Below are 19,742 nucleotides of genomic sequence, written 5' to 3'. Positions count from 1 at the left end.
CCTACTGGACACTGGGTCACAGGTGACTACCATCCCGTACGTGCTCTTTAAGCGGTACTGGAATGACTCGGACATAACCCGCTACCCAGATGACGACCTGAGTATCATCGCCAGCAATGGTCAGCCCGTGCCGCAGGTGGGATTCAAAGAGGTGACCATTAAAATCAGTAAAGTCGAACTGGCGGCACAAGGATTGATTATTGTGGACATTGACCGTCATGAGAGTCACCCTAGAATAACCTTGGGAACTAACGTGATTGAAAATTGTCTTGCAGAGGTGATTCTCATTTTACAGCAGATTGCCAAGAACGCCAGTTCCAGCCAGCAGCGTGTCCTCCAAAAAGAGATCCGGGCACTGATGAAACGGCAACAGGTGGAATTATCTGGTGGTGAGATTGGTAGCATGAGAATGTGTGACCCGTTCCCTATTGCCATGCCCCCGAAAAGTGAGATGATGATATGGTGCCAGGCAGCTATTGGTCTAAGAGGTAGAGACTACCAAGCCATGGTAGAGCCCGTCTACTCAGACAGTAGGCCCACCATTTTGACAGCACGGGGAGTGGTCGATGTACGCCATGGGAGGGTACCTGTCCTCATCGTAAATATCGGGGAGAGAGAAGTACACCTGCACCGGTATGCCACGCTAGCCAAATTGTTCACCATAAACCAAAATTCTGTAAAGGCCGTACAACCCTTGCCTCCATCTCAACCAGAGGAAGGTAACGGCTCTAAGAAACAAATGGAGGACTGGTGTCACCAACTGCATTTGGATACTGACTCCACTCCCTCACACCAAAAGCAGGGAGTCTACCGGGTGGTTCAGGAGTACGAAAGAGTCTTTAGTAAATACCCGCTAGACTTCAGGCGAGTAAAGGGGGTAGAACATCACATCCCCACAGGAGACCATCCACCCATAAAGGAAAGATACCGACCGGTACCCCCTGCACACTATCAGCATGCAAAGGGGATGTTGCGGGACATGAAGGAGGCTGGGGTAATCAGGGACAGCTGTAGCCCCTGGGCAGCTCCACTAGTTCTAGTGAAAAAGAAGGACAACACAATGAGAATGTGTGTAGACTACAGAAAGGTCAACCGTATCACACACAAAGATGCGTACCCGTTACCTAGATTTAAAAGAATCTTTAGCTGCATTAAAATCTGCTAACTTCTTCTCCACTTTGGATCTTACTAGCGGGTACTGGCAGGTTCCTGTAGCAGAGGCAGACTAGGAGAAGACTGCATTCACCACCCCGATGGGTCTCAGCGAATTCAACTGTATGCCGTTCGGGCTCTGCAATGCACCAGGAACCTTCCAGCGGTTGATGGAATGCTGTCTGGGACACCGGAATTTCGAGACGGTCCTGCTATACCTGGACGATGTCATCGTTTATTCCAAAACCTACGAGGACCATCTGAAACACCAGGCAGAAGTGTTTGACGCCCTGGCAAGCTACGGCCTAAAGGTGAAACCCTCCAAGTGTCACCTGCTGAAACCAAAGGTACAGTACCTGGGACACGTGGTGAGTGCTGGCGGAGTGGCTCCCGACCCCAATAAGATCACCGTGATTAAAGACTGGCCAAGACCCTCCAGCATAAAGGAAGTGCGGCAGTTCTTCGGGTTGGTAGGCTACTACCGAAGATTCATTCCCGGTTTCACCAAAATGGCAGCTCCTATGCAGGACCTCCTGATAGGTCAATCCAGGAAGGCCAAAAACCAGAAGCCGCCCTTCAGGTGGGAAAAGCTGGAAGAGGAGTCCTTCCGCCAGCTGAAGATGGCCCTCACGGGGGATGAAATCCTGGCGTACCCTGACTACAGCCAGCCCTTTATCCTCCACACGGACGCGAGCAACATCGGGCTAGGAGCTGTACTGTCCCAGATCCAGCAGGGGAAAGAACGGGTAATCGCTTACGTCAGCCGAAAACTACGGCCCACAGAGAGAAACCCTGAGAATTATAGCTCATTCAAGCTAGAGTTCCTGGCAGTGGTGTGGGCAGTGACCGAATGTTTCAAGCATTACCTTGCCTCTTCCAAGTTCACCGTGTACACGGATAACAACCCGTTGACACACCTGGACACTGCAAGACTTGGTGCCCTGGAGCAGAGATGGATGGCCCGCCTGTCCAACTATGGATTCACCATCAAATACCGGGCGGGACGCTCAAATGCCAATGCGGATGCCCTGTCCAGAATGCCAAACTTACCGGACGTAGGAGAAGATCCAGAAGAACTGGAAGAAGTCGAGCTCCCTGCGTTCCACCGTCATGGGATTACCCTGTATTCCCACCGTGTAAGGGACAGGCGCTCTGCTACGTTCAATCCCTTACCCCACTACAGCTGGGCGGAGACACAAGACAGTGATCCCGCAGTCCGTCTGGTGAAGGAAATGCTGACACAGGCTGATGCCCGTCTTGACCCAGATGCTCCGGAGGAGACCAAGCAACTGTGGAAAGAGAATAGTAAGCTGTTTCTTTACAAGGAGAAGCTGTGCTGGAGAATGGTCAACTCTAGAACACATGAGCTGACCTGGCAGGTAGTGGTCCCAAGACGAGATGCGGCTATGGTTCTGGAGGCATACCACGACGGAGCAGGACACTTCGGATGGAAGAAGCTGGAGTTCCTGTTGCGTGGACGGTTCTACTGGGTAGGCATGAGAGGAGCCATCGAGAGGTGGTGCAGAGACTGTGGCCCGTGCAACCTAAGAAGGAAGGACCATGCCAGCCAGAAGACTCCTCTGCAGCCCATCATCACCAGGCAGCCACTGGAGCTGGTAGCACTGGACCATGTGAAACTGGCTCCAAGCAAATCTGGGTACGTCTACGCCCTCACAATCGTAGATCACTACTCCCGGTTCCTGGTGGTGGTCCCTGTCAAGGACTTAATGGCTCAAACAGCAGCTAGAGCCTTCCAGCAGCACTTCTGCTGTCCACACGGGTATCCGGAGCAAGTGCTGACGGACCAAGGACCAGCCTTCGAAGCGGAGGTCTTCCAAGAGTTCTGCAATCTGTATGGCTGCAGGAAGATGAGAACAACGCCCTATCACCCTCAGACCAACGGACTATGTGAGAAAATGAACCACGTGGTGATAGACTTGCTAAAAACGTTGCCCCTGGAAGAACGCAGTCTCTGGCCTGAAAAACTGCCTGATCTGATGGACTTATATAATCACATCCCTGTAGGTTCCACCAACTGTACCTCGGCTTACTTAATGAGAGCAAGACCTGGTAAGCTGCCTATTTACCTGGATATGGGAGTCCTGACACCTGAGGACACCTCGCCAGAGGCAGACTGGGATACAGAACGGCAGCAGCAGTATCGGAAAGTACAGGAGAGCGTCGAGCGAAGTCTGTCTCAAGCAAGAGAAAGGCAAGAGAAGACTTATAACCAGCATGCTCCCGCTGTTCCCCTGGTACCTGGAGAGCAGGTCTTGAAGAGAAAGAGGCGGCTCCACAAGTTGGACGACCAGTGGGAAAAGGACCCGTACACAGTACTGCCCTCAAGCCATGATAATCCAAAAGTCTGCATAATCAGTAAGGATGGAGGAGAATCCACAGCCATTGTTTCCAGAGACCACCTGAAAAAGTGTCCCGAGCAGCTGCAAAGCCCTGACGAAGATCAAGGGAACCCTCAACCCGCAGAGGAAAGGGAAGAAATGATCAGTACCGTACTCGGAGACTTTCCCCGGTCCTGGACTCAAATCAACAACGCTGTCGTGGTACCCGTCCTCACCTTTCTCCAGCCAGCCCCTCAAGGGCCTACAGAAGAACAGGGAGTGTCAGAAGAGCAACCGGCCCAGGAGGCAGAAAAATCCATACCAGCAGCCCAGGAGAATCAACCCTCTGCTAGTAGTGAGCCTGCCGTGCCCCTAGTAAGCCAAAGAGTACGCAGAAGGCTGCCAGGCCTGCCCGTAACACCTTCTACACCCTGTAGTGCAGAACCAGATAGTGGGTTACGTAGGTCCACCAGGAGCACTAGAGGACAGATGCCCACTCGCTGGAGAGTCTAATGCCAAGTATATATTTACCTGTACATACGTAAATGCTGAAAAAGGTTTATGTTGTTGTTGCCTGTTCATTGATTATGTTTCTCTAGTTACCCTGCAGGTTTATTTGGACTGACAGGTTATGGACGCTGAGTAACCGGAACTAAATTGTAGATAGTTGCACCTTGGTGCCTCTTGCGAAGATGGCCGCGGAAGAGAAAAACCTGTCTGGCGTGGCCTCCTTGTGGCCCAAAGTAGCTAGCCTCAGCCTTGCAGCCACGCCCAGGTCCAACGTTTGGGGTTTGCCTTGGACAGGTCCCCTACTCTGTTCCAAGACTTCACCTTGTTGGGTGACATGGACACCCTGTTACGGACACGCCGTGACCTCTAAAGACTAAAGCTTCTTGTACATATGTTGTTGTATTATTGTTTATACCCTGTACTTGTGTTTTCTTAAAAATGTGTTTAGTCCCGGAGTACTAAAATTTACTAGGGGGGAATGTGGCACCCCAGGGGTCTGGTTACCACAGTAATAGAAATATTACGTCTGAGAGCAAGTGGGAGGTTTCCTGGTCAGGAGCCCTTAAGCATGCAACACCTCCTGCCCAGTCCTGGGAGGGGAGGAATCTTCCCTTATAAACTGGGTCTGGGGTGGGATTAGACAGTCAGAGCCTGGAGTGAAGTTCCAGACACAGGGCGAGAAACAGCTAGGAGCTCTGTAGGAGCAGGAGCTGAGTGCCAGGGACTGGAAGCAGATATATTGCTCGTCCTGGATGAAGAGACTACTACCGGACAACGGAGTCCGAGGCTGTGGGAACCTCTAAGTCCAGCAGCAGAACCCAGCCGGCAGGGGGATTCCAGGTCCTCTGGCCATAGAAGCCCGGAGGCTCAGTCACAAGGAAGGAACCAGCACCGCCATCGAGGAGCGGAGGCTATCAGAAGGCCCCAAGTCACCAGCCATACGGGTGAGCACCACACAGTATACTCAGGGACGTGGGCTACTTCCACTCGCTTACAGCAAGGTAGCCAGGAAGAGTGCAGATAGACGGGGAGGCCTACAACTCCACCTGGCCAGGGGAACTCCTGCTTGCTCGCAGACTGACCAGGCCCCTTATGCTAGCCAGTACTCCCGGGAGGGTCTGCCTTAATATCATCAGTAAAGACCCTGAACTGCACTGCAAAGACTCTGAGTCGTTCCTGCTTTCTCACCGCATACAGCACTACTAGTACTGGGACGCCCGCGCACCATCACCCCCATCATCCACATTCACTGCCCTCAGGCTATACTCTTCCCGTGGGGAGTTATCCCATCCTTTGCTGCGCACACCACACCAGCCTCAGCGGTCTGCCTCGCAGCGGCGGTACACCCTGACCGCAATCCACGGGTGGCATAGTCGGACATTAAACCACGAAAACCCTATAAAGACTGCCACTGGTTTGACCACCCTGAGCCACGGGACCGGGTCACCGCCACGGAGACTACAACCCCCAGAGACCCGGCTTTGGGTAACCCACACGCGTGTACACTCGGCCAAGGGGGCGCGTCATATAATGCAGCCACCCCCCAGAGTAAAATGCAGCTACCCTCCAGAGTATAATGTAGGCCTCCGTTTTGTATAATGCAGGCCCCCGCCAGAGTATAATGCAGCCCTCCAAAGTATAATGCAGGCTTCCCTCCCTATAGTATAATGCAGGCCCCCCATATAGTATAATGCAGGCTCCCATAGAGCATAATGCAGACCTCCATAACGTATAATGCAGACCCCCCCTATAGTATAATGCAGGCCCCCCATATAGTATAATGCAGGCTCCCATAGAGCATAATGCAGGCTTCCCCCCATATAGTATAATGCAGCCTTCCCCATAGTATAATGCTGGCCCCCATAGAGTATAAAGCAGGCCCCCACCATAGTATAATGTAGCCCCCCCCCCATAGTATAATGCAGACCCCCCAGAGTATATTGCAGCCAGCCAACCCCCATCCAGAGTATAATGCAGCCACCCCAGAGTATAATGCAGACCCCCATATAGTATAATGCAGTCCCTCAGTCCTGCAGTATTATAGTGACAGTGTACTCATTGATTTACAAAAAAATAAATACATGCTTACCTCTCCTCCAACTTCCCCCACTGCCCCGTTGTCCGCTGCACGTGTCAGCAGCTCCACTGCCGACACAGTGTGGCGCGTCATCGCGCATTTAACATTAGAGCAACAACTAAATAAGCCTGGTGTCAATGTTTGGGGTGGTATTTCAAGTTTTGGTGTTTTAGGACCAATATTTTTGGATGGAACAGTCACAGGAGATAAGCATCTCGAAATTCTAATGAATCAAGTTGTTCCCCAGTTACAGCAACAGCCTAATTCAAATGACCTTTATTTCCAACAAGATGGGGCCCCTCCACATTATTCAAGAGTATTCCGCGAGTATCTTGATGAAACATTTCCTAATAAATGGATTGGTCGAAGAGGCCCACTTGATTGGCCGGCACATTCACCAGACTTGACCCCAATGGATTTTTCTTTTGGGGAGTACTCAAGGACAAAGTTTATAGTCGAAAACCAAAAAGTGTCAGTGATTTGAAAAATTACATAAGAGATGCATTTCTAGAAATTAATACCCAAAGAGACTTGTGCAAAAAAGTCGAAGCGTAAGAGGCAGACTTCAAAGCAGTGCAAATTGTAATGGAAAACAGTTTGAGCACCTGCGTTGATAAAATTTAAGGGCTTTTGTATTATTGTTCAGAATAAAATTTAATTGTCAACGTTATGCTTGTGTTAGTAAATATAATGTTATATATAAATCAAAATAAATGTTATTATTTTCTGTCCACCTACTTTTGGACCAACCTGTATAATGATGTTTTTATTTTTTGTAAAGGACCACCCCAGCATTTTTTTGCACTGCTGGAGTGGTGCTTTAAATATATGTTCCCTGCCCTCTGTCTGATACTCACCTTCCAGCATTTTCATCTGTTTTCACCGCCACTCTCGTCGGTCTCTATCGAAAAGTGACCTGATCGCTGCTGCAGTGTTTCATGGATCTGCGTGGAGGTAACTTTTCAATACAAGTCTATGAGAGCCTCGTTCTGGCCTCGTTCTTGTTCTCATAGACTTGTTTTGAGAGCTTCTGACGTGACTTCTGACCTCCAGCCAGACAGAAACTATTGTCACAAGAAGGCACCGCGGGACTGAAAGGGCTCCAAAAAGGGTGAGTATATGAAAGGGGGCACAGGACTTACATTTAAAGCGCCACCAAGTGCTGAATAAGCAAAAACACTGGAGTGGTTCTTTAAATCCAAAAGTGCCATGCTTAATTTTTTGGGTAAATTGTTTTTACCCTTTTTTTGCCACTTTATCCACACAATTTCACTAAGTTACTTTCAATGAGATGCTGGAATTCATTTAACACTTTTCCTCTAGTTTGTATCAGGTAATGTAATAATCTGGATTGAATGAAAGTATTTATTTTGCAGTTTGATTTTCCTGATTATTCAAAATTTCCAGTTACAGATTTCAGAACATGTAGATCATATTTTGATTTGTAAAAATCCAAATATTTGTTGTATCATTTATGTACAATTCCCCTGATGTATATTCTTCATAAGTAGAATTCACACTAGATATTGATTCTGCATATTTATTTGTTCTAATTTCTGTATTTCTGCAAAATGTCCCTTAACTGTTAATTTCCATGTAAATTTGTTTATATTTAATATGGTTTAGAATAAAGGTCAAAAAAGTTATTAGTGAGGTATTTTTTTCACATTATTTTTTGGAGTCTCTTCAGTCTCAGAGCGTAATAAACATAGGATGTAGGAAAAAAGAAAAAATGAAACCTCACCGAACAAGTGTCTGACTGCCCAAGCTAATCACAGCCCACCTTACAGTCCTCTGCGGCTCTCTAGTATCTTCACTCTAGGCCAAGACTTTTGGCCATGACCAGGCCTTAGACGTACCTTCAAGTTGTGCCTAGATGGAAGAAACCGAAGGTGCAGTTCTCAAAGGCAGATAGAAGAGTCGAGGAGGATGGATCTGAGGACGGTGAGCAGCAAGGGCAGTTAGACAGGTGAGCTATGAGATACTAGTTATTTCTTTTTAATTTTTGTTAAACCTATAAGTTTCATCAAAATGTTGGTTATCTGTTGCCTATTTTGCTGAATTTGCGTGAAATGAATTACGAAAATTATATATTTTGGAGAATATGGATTTTTGTAAAGCTCAGGTAGAACTCAGTTCTACTTGAATAAATTCTCCCAGCTCTAATAAATATAGATATATATACGTACCCAACCCCAGATCTTGATGAGTCCACCAGTACAATCAGCGGCCAGTGCTGGTGGAGCAACGTAGTACTTTCATTGCACCAACTGCGCCGGAACGCTAATGTCCTTTGCATGGCCCCGCCTTTCTGTAGGCCAAAGACTTAAAGTCTTTAAATTGGAGAGATATACAGAAGGGAGATCATTGTTCCTTGCTCTACTGCAGAGTTTAACTATATCGACATACTATGCATGCTGATGCACTTAAGAGTGTTGATTTCTCCAGGTGCGCCCCACCGTGTAAGTGGGTTTAACTATAGAAAGATAAGTGGTGCCACATTAGTGCCATTAATCTTTTGTTTTACAATTAGTCTTTACAGGATGTTCACACACTGACTAACATGAAGTGCTGTGAATTATAAGGAATAATGTACCTCTAATAAAATATGAAATTATAGAATATTAGAGTATAAGAATTCACAAGAAATCATGTGACCTGTATGACCATGGTATACTGATCTGGGACATCGACCAGTTGCACAAAGCCACCTATTCATCATTAGTAGACTGCTAAGGATATAGATGAAATTTACCACACCTCTAACCCACATAACTAAATATTGTATGCTTATTATACTTCTGCTGAATTGTACATTATTGTGGAAGAAGGAAATCTTATTCTAGTGTCTGTAATTTATATCCTCCTACATTCATCACTAGAACCCAGGATGACGTCTATGCAAATATGTATGACTCCAGCATATAAAGGGTTAGAGAATTCTCCTCTTTATCTCAGTTATCTTTGTCACATTGTAAATTGATCAGTGACAATGTATCTTCTATTACTGCTGGTGTTTATCCCAATAAGTAAGATTCTGATTGCGTTTGTGTTGTATATTTAATATTAATTCTAGGATATTTTAATTGACATTTTTCTTACTGTGTTCTCTTGTTCTCTGAATTTCAGGTGTCGTCAGTCAGACATTACAGGAGTCCGGATCAGGACTGTTGAAACCTTCACAACAACTAAAGTTAACCTGTACAGTCTCTGGGATTGAGTTAACCAGTTATGCTGTACACTGGATCAGACAAGCCCCTGGGAAAGGTCTAGAAAGGATTGGAGCTGTATGGACTGGTGGTAGTGCTGGTTATGCTGATTCACTGAAGAGCAGAACCACAATCACAAAAGACAACGCCAAGAAGCAGGTCTATCTCCAGATGAATAACATGGAGGCTGCAGACACCGGAGATTATTACTGTGCGAGAGACACATAAATATAAAGTAATGAGGAGATCAGACAAAATCCTGCTGTGTCTCACTGGTTATAGAAAACCACAAGAGGAAGAGAGTTACTGATCTGTGAAAGGGGAACATAAGAACATTAGGTTAATATTGCTGAAAAAAAAAAAAAGCGCTAATAGAGTCTTATCCGATGGGAATTTTTCGCCTGGTTCAGATATAAAAAAGTTTTTGAAGAATCAGCTGCTGTAAACCCTCAATAAATTGCAATAGATGGACAGGAGGAGTATTGAGGTTTGAATCTCTGCTGCCAACGATACCAGTATCTTGCATAAAAGGTATTCAGACATGGATCCCAGGATCGAAGAGTTTTAATAGCGATTTAATAGTCAAAGCGTTTTCAAAGTATACCACTTCATTATCAGGACAAACCACATTTGATTTAAGATACTGGTATCGTCTGCAGCACAGATTGAAACCCCCCTACTCCTGTTATCCATCTAATTATAAGAACATTAACTGTTTTTCAACAAATTAAGCAAATACTCTTTCTCCAGCAGAGAATGAGAGCAGTTTTACTTTTAATTTAAACTCTTCCTGGCAACCATCACATTTTTACATTAAATATTGTATGAAGCTGGTTGGGGAGCTGAGCCATCTCAATACATAGTGGGTGCCAGCTGTGTTGTACAGCTGACACCTGAATGAAAATGCTCCAATCTGAAAAGCTCTGATTTTGTCAGTTTAACCCTTTAGATGGTCAGCAGACAATCATCAATCCTATTTGTCAATCCTTCAAAGTATTGCAGTATAATGTCTCAGCCATCACAGGTTCGGGAACCCTAAAAGACCAAAAAGTTGTTTCTTTAATGTGAAAAAAAACCTCACAAAATATTTAAAACATTGAAATTTTCTTATTTTCCTTTTTTTTAAAAAAAAATAAGAATAAATCTTATCTTTTAAAAAAAATCAAATCAATATATCCTTCATAGGCTGAATTTTTAACATATCCTTAATAGTTTTCTAATGGTAAATCCCGGGGGAAAAAAAATAAATTAAAAATCCAAAACTGCTGTTTTTCTTTCTCCTCGTCTCCCAAACAAGGAAGAAAGCTGTTTGCATTTCAAAATGATGCAACAAAAAAAAAATTACCGTTTGTTAATAAAAAAACTTCAAATAGTTTCATTGCGAGAAAAATCTAAAAAAAAAGTTAAAAGTCTAAGAATGTAGCAACATGCATCTTTTTTAAGCTTTTTTTTACAGCAGTAAAATATTAAAAAGCTACATAACTTTGAAATCCTCTTAGAATGCAGTTAACATGTCATTTGTATTGCAAAAGTGTATTGAAGTGAAACAAGACATAAACAACAATGGTGGAAATGCTGTGGGTTTTTTTTCTGTTTCACACCACAAACTTTTTTTTCCTTCTTTTTAAATTCTTAAGATGGAAAATTAAATGACATAAAAAAAAATAGAATTTATCCTGCAATAAGCAAGACCACATACTGTATATTTGTCTATATTGACTGATAAATACAAATCCTCCCCAGTTCTGATTATTTTTGAATATGGAATTTCCCAAATTACTGTATTACCTGCCTGTGAACCAGTTCCATCCATCTCTGCCATGTCTACTTGTGGCAAAATGTCCAACATTTATTATGTGTAGTCTGGTGATTTGTATTAAAGTTATACTGGGTTCTTACCTCATATACCTAATGTATACCAAGTTTCCATTAGTAGTAACTCCCTGCCATTGGTTTCTATAGTGAAATTGGCTGGCCACTACCTAAGTTCTTTTCCATGTTACTTTCACCAGGTGTTTTCATATTTTATAGTTACAATTGTTCTCTTTTTAGGCATATAATGTTACAATAATTAGGATAATTTGTCAGGGAAATGGCTAGATGTGTCCATATATAACAGGTTGTACCAAGGTCAAATTCCTACTTGGAGCCCATGCAACTCAGAATCCACGCTGGTAACTTGTCATCTAAACTTCTTCTTCAGCACCAATGATACAAGTTTATTGGAAAATCAACATTGTTCCAAGTCAGGCCTTAGAAAAAAAAGCTAAATATGACCAATAGGCCACTAGAAGCTTTTTCTTATTTATCAGTCATTCCAAGATATTCATCTGAAAGGTTTGTGAGGGGTGTGTGGAGAATGTCTGCTCCACTCCCCTATGGAACTGTACTGTTTTAATAATCTTGTGTATGTTTAAGTCATCTGAAAAAAACTTGTTTTCAGGTACGGCCATTAGATGGCAGCAGAGATATTGTTTAAGATTACATTACCCTTATGGTAGTCGAGGCACATAGTGGGTTAACTGGTTTGGGGCCCGCCCTTAGTGAGTGAGGGAGCACTGGGAGTTTAGTTTCGACCATTTTAGTTCAGTTGAGTGATGGACAGTGATTAGTAAGCATGTGTCAGGAGGACACAGGAACCAGCACAACAGAAGGATGTGTGTGGGAGCCAGTGTAAAAGGAAGCAAGTGTTCTCAGAAAAACTACTGTGCGACAGTGTTCTCCCAGACACAGGCAAGTTGGGGGACCTACAGTGAGGAAGAGACTTTTGAGGAACCTTTTTAAGAGAGGCGGCGGTAACGGCCCTAGTGCTGGATAGGCCCGGGTGCTGCAGTCAGATGGACGGAGACAGCGAGGTCTGGGCACGAATAGGAAGAAGATAGTGGGAGAAGCTCCCTTACTTCTGTTCCTGAGGAAAGATTGGTCTGAGTGCAGTTTCACAGCGAAACACATTGACCTGGGTGGCGATGCATTGGTAATATGGAGATCCCCTGCCTAGACTGTGAATTGTCAGTAACATTTGCCACAAGTATTGTGCCGTCACCAATAACCGCCAAGAAAGTGCCTCTGCTCGATGCAGAAGTGAATACGTGTAATTCCTGCTATCCTTTGTATGCTGATAGTTTAACAAGTACAATGGACTTGGTTTTTATCAAACTGTCCGGTCTCCTCCTTCTGAAGGCTAAAATAATCGACACATAGGATGGCGGGTCAGAAGTGAGTAGGGAGGCTCGCTTCACAGAAGCACCACAGCACACACACCCAGGCTCGTCCCCATATTTCTATAGCGGGCCAGGGTGAAGAGAAAGTCACTGAAACAGACATGCCACGGCCCCCCAGGTGAGCGACGACGCAGACAGTGGGCGCGGCCGCGGGCGGGACTGCCCGGAGTAACGCGGAGGGCATCGCGTCATCTGGCCGGCCCACAAAGGGGAAGAGTCCTGACAGGAAGAGAGAAGAGACATGTAGGGGACTCGGGACTGCCATTCCTTTTTCAGCCGGGACGTCACCTACTGATGCCTGTAGGTGGGAAGAAAGGACTAATGTCCCTTTAATGGCCAGAGGAACAGGGACTGTGTGACCCACTGGAAGACAAATGGACTGTTTCTTGTTTCCAATTCCAGGGCCCTTGACTGAGAAGGGCCGGCGTCGGAGAGGAGAAGACATCGTGGTCAAAATAGTCACCTCTAGTTTTAAGATGTTTTAAAACTGTTCTAACCCTCCATTCTTTTTATAGGTCTGTATTGCCGGGGACAGCAATGTTTTAAATGTGGGAGGATGTGAGGGATGTGTGGAGAATGTCTGCTCCACTCCCCTATGGAACTGTACTGTTTTAATAATCTTGTGTATGTTTAAGTCATCTGAAAAAAACTTTTGTTTTCAGGTACGTCCATTACATGGCAGCAGAGATACTGTTTAAGATTACATTATCCTTATTGTAGTCGAGGCACATAGAGGGTTAACTGGTTTGGGGCCCGCCCTTAGTGAGTGAGGGAGCACTGGGAGTTTCGGCCATTTTAGTTCAGTTGAGTGAGGGACAGTGATTAGTAAGGACGTGTCAGGAAGACACAGGAACCAGTACAACAGAAGGGTGTGTGTGGAAGCCAGTGTAAAATGAAGCAAGTGTTCTCAGAAAAACTACAGTGCGACAGTGTTCTCCGGACACAGGCAAGTTGGGGGATCTACAGTGAGGAAGAGACTTTTGAGGAACCTTTCTAAGAGAGGTGGTGGGAACGGCCCTAGTTCTGGATAGGCCCGGGTGCTGCAGTCAGATGGACGGAGACAGCGAGGTCTGGGCACGAATAGGAAGAAGATAGTGGGAGAAGGTCCCTTCTTTTCCCGAGGAAAGATTGGTCTGAGTGCAGTTCTGTAAAGGACATATTGATATTCATGCTCTAGCAACTCCATTTTGTCTGCTTGTTTCAAAATCATGTTATTATAACTCCTTGCATAACATACTTCTTTCCTTCCTTTCTCATGCTTTACATGGAACTTTCTCACACTAACTTTTTCTCACAAGAACATTTTGTCAGACACCCTGATTCTGTTATCTAACTAGTCTATGCCAGGATTGACCTTGTAAATTTCCATCGTGCTTCGAACTAACGATGATAACATGACCATATATGTGTTTCCGTATTAATTGCACTAACATTGGCTCAAGCCTGTAGTACTGTAGTATGGCTGTAGTTGATTGGCTATTGATATACTCAAAACAATATAAAATGCTAAGCAAAATAAAAAAGATCAGAGATTCTCTGAATCCTCCCATACAGAGCATTGCCTCCATCTGGTTTTCTGTTGGATTGCGCAATCAACATAATAATTTGACACTCACTTGGTCAACCGTGAAGGGACTTTGGTGCCCTCCCTCAACAGCTTGGTGCCGTGACTCGGATCCCTAACCAGGGACGCCCCACTACCTCTGGACGTCCACAAAGAGAAACTTGCTTTCAGCCTCCCACACTGGAATTGGGACTGATCATCCCCCACAAAAAGCCACGGTAAGTGCACGAGTTCTTTACTAGTGATACTGACCATTTGGCGTGGTTTCCACGTGGTGTGTGGTTGTTTGCAGTATCTCCGGACGTCTTGGTTGGATATAGTCAAAGGTGAGACTATAAGGGGTGTAGTCCCATTAGGGGTCTGATATTGATAACTTTCAAAGCAGTAAAACATGAATTTTCTGAATTAAAGTCAGTGGAACAGCTGGGAGGTCTGTCTGGACTCGTGCTGTGCACAAAATTAAGGATCTTTGTTGGTTGAGAGGTGGCAGTAGTAATTAATGAATGTTTCCGTGGAGCAGAAAGAATTTGTCTCCACCGCAGGAGGGTGAAGATGTGATGAATATCATGGTCGGTAGAAAGGGGAAAAGATCATTTAAGAATGCACCAAAAGTGTTTAAGGTGTTAAATTTTCCCGTGCAGGGCAGACTTAAGCCTGCATTGTGGGACGAAGGAATTCGTCAGAATAGGAGAAGACTAGTTGATTGTGGATTGTTGGAAGATGCTGAAAAGTTTAAGAAAGTTGCACATGAGATTTGTGATTAATGGATATGTTGAAATAGAAGGAAGGAAATATGTAGAGAAAACCAAAAGAGTAATGTTATTGTGTGGGTCGTACCCGGGTGGGTAGATTACAGTATGAGATAGATAAATGGCTTGTTGGAAAGTGAATGCATGTGGGAAAAGGTTGCGCTGAGTTTGTCGAAAGAAGGGAAAAAAGTATGTGGAGAAACTTAAACGGTTAACTAAAATATGCGAACTACCAGATAAGCGCAAGTTACAGCTGCTAGAATAGCAAACAGCCTTGGCTTGATATGGAACAGCAGAGAATTTGTCAAAAAAAAAGGGTGAATGGAGGAAGAAAATACAGACAATAAGGGAAAGATGCCATGTTATGTGTATTACAAAGATACCGCTCTCCAGCCACCGCCCGATAATGGCAGACGGGGGGGGGGGGGATGGACCTGTACAAATTCCAGTCAGCAGATTATTGTGTTGCATGTCACGCGCCCCGTCCAGGAGGCCCACCCCTTGCTACTACCCAAGCCACTCCTAGTGCCCCATCCTCATCTGTTATACCTATGTCCGCCCAAAGTTCCAACCCTTCCTGCAGCGGCCATGTTGCTACACCCATTGCATCACCTCCAGCCTCTGACCACATGTCCCTTTGGTGGCGGCCATCTTGGCACACCCGGAATACAGGCAGCACTACACCCAGAATATGTATGATGAAGATCATCATGTCAGTATGTTATACATGCGGTGGGGCCAAAATATGATCCCCTGGATGTACCCAGGTCACAACACCTTCTCACAGAAACAATTCAAAACACCATAGCATACGCATCACAGCTTCATGCGGTCCCAACCCTAGCTCTGCCATTTATTTCCACTGGTATCTTTGCCTAATCAGTTTGCAAAGAACATGTCTAGCTGTCTGCTGCCGTGGCAGCTGGACAACTCTGAGTTAGTACTATTACAATATGTGGATGATCTTCTTTTGTGTGCCCCCTAGAAGCAAATGTCCATCAGGGCCAGTGTTAGCCTCCTCAAGCATCTAGCAAAACTGAATTGTCGAGTCTCAGCCTCGAAACTTCAGTTTTGCCTCGGTCAAGTGGTCTTCTTAGGCCACTGCCTTACTCAGGGTGCCAGACATCTCACAGAAGAAAGAAAGACGGCCATCTACCTGCTACCATTCCCAAAAGATCCCATAGTGCTGCAACGGTTCCTTGGATTATGTACATATTGCAGACAATGGATCCCAGAAGCCTCACATCTGATGCAGCCCCTATATGATGAATTAAAAGAAGACACTCTGGCTGATGTAAACAACAAGGACCACCAAGAACTGCTGCAACAAGCCTTTGAGCAACTAAAATCAAGGATAATGACAGCCCCTGCCCTTGGAAACCCAGACTATGCTCAACCTTTCCATTTGTATGTCTCTGAGACGGGAGGGCATGCAGCCGGAGTACTCACGCAGAGACACTGTACAAAGCAGCGCCCAGTCGGGTATTACTGAGCACATCTGGACCCAGTAGCCAGGGCCTCCGACAGCTGTCTACGAGCGGTTCACGCCACACAGCAGTTACTTGAAAAGACGGTGGATAACATCCTTTGACATGAGACTCACATTTATGCTCCACACGATATTGCGGCTGTTCTGGCTTTACAGCAACCTAAACATCTGTCCACATAGAGACATCTGCGGCTGCAGTGTTCATTGATTTTGCCAGAAAATGTGAAGTTCCACCGGTGCACCACCATCAACCCGGCCACCCTGCTACCAGCACCTGAAGGAAAGGGGAAAGAGGCTCCACCGCATGATTGTCTGGAACAAATTACTGCGGAGTCAACTCCACTTGTTTTAGTGGGGGAAGTACCCTTGGATGACCCAGAACTTATGTTATATACGGATGGATCCAGATATCTTGACACCTCTGGCAGATTTCATACTGAATATGCTGTCACAACTGAAGATACATTGGTAGAGGCTGCAGCCTTACCTCCCAGTATGTCAGCACAGGAAGCAGAGCTCAAAGCTCTGATTGCTGCTTGTCATAAGGCAGAAGGAAAACGTGTGAATATATTTACTGACTCGAGATACCCCTTCAGGATTGCACATGACTTTGGGGAGATCTGGGAAAGGAGAGGCTTTGTCACAACTGCAAGTTCTCCTGTGAAAAATGCTGAAAGCGTCAGACAATTGATGGAAGCGGTACAATTACCAAGACAGTTGGCTGTTGTAAAGGTAAAAGCTCATACCCGACCAGATGCCTCCGAAGTAAGAGGTAATGCACTTGCTGTTCTCCATGCTAAGCGAGCAGCTCTTCTTCCGACATCCATGTCCATGGCTGTTACTCAGCAACAGGCCAAACAGCTAAATTCCCTGCCAACCCAGGATCAACCTGCAGAAGAGCATCAACCGGTACCTCCAATCACAAAGCTACGCTCCACACAACAAAAAGTCTCTAAAGAAGAACGCCAGTCGTGAAAGGAGGCGGGTGCTAAATTGATAGATGGGCTATGGAAGAAGGAACAACTGTATTGTTTGCCTCGACTCCTATATCCAGCCATTGCAGCCTGGGCCAATGGACCAGTACATCGAGGGAAGACTCAAGCTTTGCTACTGGTACAGAAACTCTATTGGGCTCCAGGAATTTCCACCGTGTTGAGTGCCCAGAACAAAGGTTGCACAATATGCCAAACCTGCAACCCAGGTAGATTACAGAATGTACAGACAAAACACCTTGCCAAACCAGAGTATCTGTTCCAACAATTGCAAGTTGATCACATCACTCTCCCTAAAGCAGGACAATATGAATACTGCTTAGTGGTAGTGGATATGTTTTCCAGTTGGCCAGAAGCATTCGCCGTTCCAAACATGACTGCCAAGACTACCGCCAAGAAGCTGGTCTCTGAAGTTGTTTGCCGGTATGGAGTCCCAGAAGTTATCGAAAGTGATCAAGGACCAGCCTTTTCCTCATGCTTATATCAAGAAATACTTACCATGATCGGATCAACAGTGGCGTTACATACTCCTTACCATCCACAGTCAAGTGGCAAGGTGGAGAGATTGAATGGCACAATGAAAAGGCAATTAACCAAAATGATGCAGGAGACTACTGCCCAGTGGCCTGAGCTCCTTCCCATTGCACTATATCACATATGCACCACCCCCATAGGGAAACACAAACTGTCACCCTATGAGATATTATTTGGGTCACAACCAGCTATAGCTCGATTTACCCCACAACAATTATCAAAAGAAACAGATCATGTTGTGCAATATGTAATTCATCTTGCTAAAGCACTAACTAACACCCATGCGTTAGTATCATCTTCTATTCAAGATCCAGCTGATGCAGAAGGTTGTCATACCCTCAAGCCTGGAGATTATGTGTATGTGAAGAAGCATGTTCGGAAACACGGACTAGAACCATTGTATGACGGACCATACCAAGTATTCCTGACAACCCCAACAGCTGAGATGTTTTATGATAACATGTATGGTTAAACTAGTCAATACCTGGAATAGCCTACAACAGTGTACTGACCCTTTTAATAACAAGTTCATTACTCACCACCAGATTTGGTACATAAATTAGTATTACAGCACTCTGCTTTATAGGATCTGCCATCAGCCACATATTGGGTCTGTGGGAATAATGCATATAAATGGCTCCCAGTCGGAGTAGGGGGGACTTGTACGTTGGCCCTGCTAGCTCCAGCCACTTATCTTATTCCCCATAGTAAAGTAGATATGAGAGCCATCCCACTTCATACCATCTATAAACGTGCTAAGGACAACACCCCACGCCCATCAGGAAGACCTCATTTAGTACAAATAAGTATACCCAATAAGATAGCCAGTACTGTCTTCCTCTACCCTATGGTAACACAAATGTGGGACAAGTTAGTGGAAGTCACTGATTACTTAGATGACCAGATTTGGAATATTTTGGAAGTAATTATGACTACTGTTGCAGTGCAGAATCAACTTATTATAGTGACCAATCAACATACTTTAGTGCTGGACTGTTTGACAGAAGCTCAAGGAGGGATGTGTCAGGTTATAGGCCCAGCCTGTTGTCACTATATTGACCCTGACTCTACCATATGGTTAAAGACTAAAATGGAAGACATTAGGAAACTCCGGGAAGAGTATAACAAACCTAACGAATTGACCAAAGACAGTTGGTGGTCTGATACATTTTCCTTTTTAAATACTGCTAATTGGTTTAAAGGGATTGGTGGATGGATTGCTGGAATATTACAAGGAGTGCTGCATATTGTTGCTTGCATCTTGTTAATATATGTCTTACTAAAACTAGTCTTTTATTGTATCCCATTTTGCATGAGGAAAACCTGCCAGTCATCAGAGAGCAAGGAGGACGCTGTTAACCGACATCCAGTGCTACTGTACACGGACCTCCCAGATGTAACCAGCATTGAGGACCTGGATGACAAGGGAATGATGACCTTTACCCGCATGCCCCAACCAACCTCATGTCTGAAGATCAGAGCTTTATGATTATATCAACTAACAAGGGGGGATGGACATGCCGCGACAGCCTCGATTGGTAACAAGGGCACTAATTGAGTGAAGACCAATATCCCTCAGGCTCAAAGCATGACCCTGGGATAGCACCTCTATTGTTGATAATAACATAATTTTTAGGGGGGAAATGTAAAGGACATATTGATATTCATGCTATAGCAACTCGATTTTGTCTGCTTGTTTCAAAATCATGTTATTATCACTCCTTGCATAACATACTTCTTTCCTTCTTTTCTCATGCTTTACATGGAACTTTCTCACACTAACTTTTTCTCACAAGAACATTTTGTCAGACACCCTGATTCTGTTATCTAACTACTCTATGCCAGGATTGACCTTGTAAATTTCCATCGTGCTTCGAACTAACGATAATAATATGACCATATATGT

This window comes from Phyllobates terribilis, unplaced genomic scaffold (genome assembly GCF_046119375.1).
Source record: "Phyllobates terribilis strain yellow unplaced genomic scaffold, ASM4611937v1 Scaffold_1__5_contigs__length_1240528914, whole genome shotgun sequence".
Taxonomy (NCBI): Eukaryota; Metazoa; Chordata; class Amphibia; order Anura; family Dendrobatidae; genus Phyllobates; species Phyllobates terribilis.
The sequence above is the reverse complement of the archived record's forward strand: the minus strand, read 5'-3'. Positions refer to the sequence as shown.